This window comes from Chamaea fasciata, unplaced genomic scaffold (genome assembly GCF_029207755.1).
Source record: "Chamaea fasciata isolate MVZ Bird 193981 ecotype frontalis unplaced genomic scaffold, bChaFas1.0.hap1 SCAF_1, whole genome shotgun sequence".
NCBI classification, from domain to species: domain Eukaryota; kingdom Metazoa; phylum Chordata; class Aves; order Passeriformes; family Sylviidae; genus Chamaea; species Chamaea fasciata.
In genome coordinates, this window is record NW_027094086.1 from 31,817,935 (window position 1) to 31,824,040 (window position 6,106).

A 6,106-nucleotide genomic window follows, 5' to 3' on the forward strand; every position below is an offset into this window, starting at 1 on the left:
ACACTGGGGTTAGAATAATAGACAAAACAGATACGCTCACTTAAAATCAGTGTGCTTATTTTTGCTTTTGGACATACCCAAAATAATCAAACAGATATGTAGAAGAGGAATATTTTCCACTTCCTGTGAGGCAAAAAATCCTGCAGGAGATGGCTAATGACAAACATTTTTCCATGTCTGATATATCAGCAGGATTCTGGCATTGCCCATAGGAACAAACCCCACATGTCTGTGCACATTCAGCACACTCACATGAAGACACTGTTTTCTCACAGACTGCCATTGCAGTTATGTTTGGCACATATATTTTTCATTGGAAAATAGAAAATGTTGGTGGTATGCAGCATACTAAACTGTACACTTTTTACTGGGAGGAGAATGAGATGAGAATGACTACAAGATCATGCAGCTATGGGAAAATCTGGAGATTTTGGGTAAAGCTAAAAAAGTAAAAAACCACTTCTATGTAATGAAAATAGCAAATATGGGGAGAAGTTTAAATAGCAAGATCTGCAGGTAGATCACAGTAAGTATGAAGAACTTATCAACACATCTGATCCTGCAAACAAAGAGGAAATACATAGACTCTTTGGAGAATGATGCAGAAAAAAATGGGGCCAAAATAAAATCCAACTTAAAGCAGCCAGCCAAGGGTCCTAGAGTGCCTAAACAGACATGGAGATATTAAAAGTTTACTGAACACAGAATTTTACTTAAATAATCCAAATTATTAATTCACCTTCTACATGTATATTGGCACATGTCTCCCTTTGTTCTGTTCTATGTTCTAGTACAACAGTATGAACAAGTATAGACTCAGCTGCCATGGCTGCTAATGAAAGTGAATTTCAATGCATTCACTTAAAGAGGAGACTTCGGATGTTACCTGGGTGAAAAAATCTCCCATCATTATTCAAGGTCCTTTTTGGCTGAAAATACCATCACCTCAGGGTTGCCAATGTCTACAAAATGCTGTAAAACAGCACTCCAAGGCTGTAGCTGCAGATGTATGGACTGCAAAGCGGCCAAAACCTCAGAGAGTTTTGGGCTTAAAGACATATTTTCAAACTTTTTTGACAAAAAAGTGCAGTGGAGCAAGTCCAGTGCTAGATTTCACAGACAAAATCAAATAAACCTGTCCTGCCTCAGATGAAAAGAGGATTCAAAATGATGGAGTTAGAGCTCAGGATGAAATCCCACAGAAAATAAAAAAATCCATAAGAACTGCCAAGTTGAGAAAACACACTCTCAATTGCTGTTATCTGTTAAGAACTCTTTATGTTGTTTTCCATTACATGTTTTCATGATGTTTCTGTAAAGGCCTGTCATATGTGTAAGGAAAGCAACTACTACAATGGTCCCCCAGTGAAACACAAGGCAATATGTTAAAGACACAGTAAAAGTTCATCTGGATGAAAAAATAATTTTCAGGTAATTGTTACTAATACAAAAAAAAGAAAAAAAAAAAACAAACAAAACCACCACCACCACAACAAAAAACAAAAAAACCAAAAAAAACTCCTTAACAGAATAAAAGCACCAAATTATAATAAATTAACATCTCTGATATCAAATTTCATTGGGGATTTGGAGAATTAGAGATTAAGGCAAAACTTGTTTTAACTGGGCTCTCAGGCACTGCATGATTGCACGAGAAGGAAGTTGCCTGCCTCTCTCCTAGGCAGACATTGCTATGATGCCACATTGACTATCTGTAGATATACGTGGCTATTATCCTGTGGACACATACTCTGTTGGCATGATAGACACTTTTCCAAAAAAAAAGGAAAACACAATTTCCTAGTTTACATGAGAGGTTCTAAGCCTGGCCATAACCATTGTGCAATGACATAAATGTACACCAAACCATGAAATGTAGACTTGATGCCTCCTGGCATCAAGAGTGATGTAATTTTTCCTGCTGTAATCACAGCTTAGAGCACTTCATTACATCTGAACTGTGGATTCCACAACTGCTTTCAAACTCCCACAATTTATCTTCATCTATTCTCCATATTGATGTGTGAGCTACATATACATCAGCGTCTCCATGTTTTGGTTCCTCTTGGAGAAAAATCAAGGTGTGAAAGCCAGATGGAAGCCATGATTAGAAAACTGGAAGACTGAGACATGGCACTATCTGGAAATTTTCAGTTAACAGTTCTGTTTCATTCTCTGATCCAGATAAAAGGACGACACAGAGGAAATGAAAATTACTCTACGTGACTGATGTGTTTTAGCATTGTCTTTCCAATAACTGCAGACTAATTCACAGATCATGAGAAAGAAAGGAGAGAAGCAAAATAAAAAGAGAGAGAAAGAAACAAGTCTGTTGAGAAATAAGAAATTAGGCAAAATCACATTCTTTTCATCATGGTCCAAACAATACTGGGCTCAGATGAGGGAGAGACTAGCAACAACACTGAATATTGTTGCTCAGATACTGACATTTGACATAATCCCATTACAATTGCCCAGACACTGCCAACAGCTTGTGCCATATTTATTCAGTTGTTCATAATATTAATCCCAAATTTCTTTCAACTTCTACATCAGAAACAGGTGTGATGAAAATCACAAAATATCATTACACAAAAGAATAGTATACTAGGGAAAATGCATGGTGGTGTTCTGAAAGAATGTGCTCTTCTATTCTTTCCTATAATCTGTAAGATTGAGTCCTCCTAGCTGAATGTCTAAATGATACGTAAAATAACTTAGTGTCAAACTGAATTTTAAGGAAAAGAGGTTTTTTCCTGTCCAGCTTGTGATGGACGAACCAAAGACTACCAAAATCTTACACACTGAGTTTGAATAGCTTTTGTGATGTTAAGTATTAGCATTTTAAAAATGCCTTTTCTTCCTCTCTCTGTTCTCCCTTGTCTTCATGACATAGGTTCCTTTTTATTTTAAAAATTTCTGGGTTTTTCTTTCAAATGTAGCTTTTACAGCTTTTCTACAGCCTTGGGAGGAAGAAGAATCATTCAGGGACAAAGAACTACTCTTTTTCTGACTGTACCATGGTTCCTTCCATGGAAAAAAAAAACTTAGCCAATTGACCATCATTCCTCTGCGATTTCCTGTGGATATCTCTTTTGGTCACAGTTCATATTTTTCTTCTTGGCCAGAGGCACATAAGAAAAGATACCCTGAACACTAATTCTGTTGGAGTGTTCCTTCTCTCAACACCAAAAGACAAGCTCTTATCCATATGGGTGGATACATCAAGGCAGATTTCAAGTTCATAATGGAGCTCTGATGTAAAGCATATGCACTTATATAAATATATTCAAACTGAATTAAAATTCAGTTTAGATCTGTCCTCTACTGTCTCCCTGAAAACTTGTCTTCTTCAGGGTACAAATGTAAAAAAGAAACAACAAAAGATGTCTCAAAAGAACATGAGTTGTAAATATTGATAATTTTACTTATTTATTGAAATGCATAGATGTTACAAAATAGATCAAAATGATGTACAGTTTCTTACCATTAAAAGTTGAAACAGGGATACAAATTTATATCTCAGGTATAACATATATATATATAGCATCATATGACAACATGAAAGAAATGATACATTGGTAAGTTCACTGCAACACGTGCTAAACAAGCTTTCTTCTCCAAAAAACCAGATACAACCCCACCCACACAATTATCAAAAACCCAAACAAGAAAAATGAAAATATGGAATGAGAGGGAGGGAAGAGCATTTCACTCTATAAACACTGAATTATTTTTTTTTTAACATGGGTTCAGATAAAAAATCATAGAAATACACTTATTTTCCAATCCCCAACATCTTTAAGCCTCAGAAAAAACTTTCATTGTTGCATATGGAAAAAAAGCATCTGTAGATGGTTTGCTTCTTAAATGAACCCTGCCTTTAAGCACCATTTCAATTACATTAGAGCGCCCTACATGAACCAAAGCTGTTTAACTCCTAAGAGCTATTGATTCCAATATTACCATTCACTCTTTAAGGAAGAATTTTAATACTTTAAACGTCACATCTAAGATACTTCCTGACTTACAGGATGGTCTATTGAAGCTGTAGTGAGTTAGCAGCATGATGAACAGCCAGTGATTTGAATGACAATTGCTGTTGTGAGCTAAACATATAACCTGAGAGACATTCCCCCTCTTTCCTGCTGGCCAAAACAATTTATAAGTACAGTTTATATGCAATTTCAGTATGAGGGATTTTAAAGAATTTACAATCTTTTTACCCAATGATAACATACCAAAATCTTCTTCCACTCCGAATTTTGTCTTTCGGCAGAAGGAGATAAAGAATTGCAACCATTTCAGTCTGGAGTTTTCACAGATAACACTCAGGGGAATTCTGCAGAATGTGGATAACAATCAGAACTTTCTGTCTGATCCATTGACTTGTGTGAATTTAAAAATGCATCGCCTTGTAATTATTTTCTAATAGAAAATAATTCTACCCTGAGAGAAAGTTGGGAAATGAAGGCTAAGCAAAAAAATAAAGTACTGAAATTAGCGACAGCAATCAATTTTGTTTATCATTTCTTGAATTAACCAGATAGGCTGTTGCCCATCTGTTGAATTAATCAGATGGGTAATTGCTATTTTTTCAACTATTTTCTACTGAAAGAAAGTAGTTTGAGAAGGTTATTGCTATTTCGGGCTTCTATTGATAGAATTTCAACATTCTTCTTACAAATTTAAACAAGAAGGTTTGTGCACTTTGAGACCATCTGACCAATTAAGTATGATCTGAGAACTAGAGCATACAAATTTTCAACTCTGCAGTTTTAAAAAGCACCACAAAAAATTGTGCACTTGGATTCAAAGATCATTTCATTCTAGAATAGGAAAGTAAGAGTTTTGTCTTGAAAGCTTAGCACCAATGGGCAGATTGCAACAGTAATCTGGGCCTTAAAAAATTTATTAAGGATCCTCATAATTTAGTATCTGAGTAATAAGGCTTCCCACACCCTGGTTTTTAAGAACTATATCTGACTTAACACTTCTAAAAATTTTCTGACATCTGAATAACTCTGTTTTACCTCATACTCATAAAACTCTGCATGTTAGGCAGTCACCAGCAAATAAAACTGCAATTGAGTTCTGTACTTAAAAATCATGTAAAATTAAGCAATGGAAGAGTTGTGCACTGCCCCTCTTTTCTCCAAGGAAACAGAAAAAGTCATGTGTCTCTAAAATCAAGGCTGAAAACTTCAGATTTGCATTTGTTTTCAAAAAATCCTAAAACTTCTTGGATTCCTATGTAATGAGTACTGGCATTCTCAACCACAAGAGGGCATCCATATATCTACTTACCTACCCACCTACCTACAGATACAGATATGGATACAGACACAGATATATTTCTTTCCCTGCAATCACAGTGCTTTTGCTCTGGGAAGATTCCTCTTTCAAAGCCCCATGGTATCTCCCACTATTAATAGGGGGTGACATATGAAGTCTAATTTTGCTATTCACAAAATTCTCATGGAATCCAGTTTTTCATTCCTGCATAGATTACATTAAAACTCCTCCAGTTTTCACTGAGGCTTGATCAAACTCACCTCAAATTCAGAGGGAAACAAACTGATCTCAAAGAGTAGATGACAAAGATAAGGGTGCAAGATCAAGCCCAGATTTTCTGAAGTCATTTATTTTTCAGAGAGACGATCTGAAATTACTAAAACTTGGGCAACATCAATCTGAAGTCATGACTCTCAGAGGTCTTACTCTCCCCATAATTTGTTCCACAGGCACTTGCCTGTTGTGATGTGCCTGTTTGTTTTGGTTTTGAACTGGAATACATTTTCCTCTCTAATGCACATAAAACTCCTGTTAGAGCCTGAAACAACCATAAAAAGGAACTCTGAAAGCCAGTCTGACCTAGTGATAAGTTATATGTTTAGCTGAAAAAGATCTCACAAACATTGGAGTGTACGTGGTAATATTTTCACAAGAAATAATCTGTAACTTCAGCACCAGAACACAAAGGTTAGCACCAAAAGGTATTAACTGCTACCCATCACCTTAGATATTTAAATGAGGCAAAAAGTCACAAGCAGATATTATTATGAACAGCTGCACTCAAAAATAATTATAACATTTTTTTATAAAA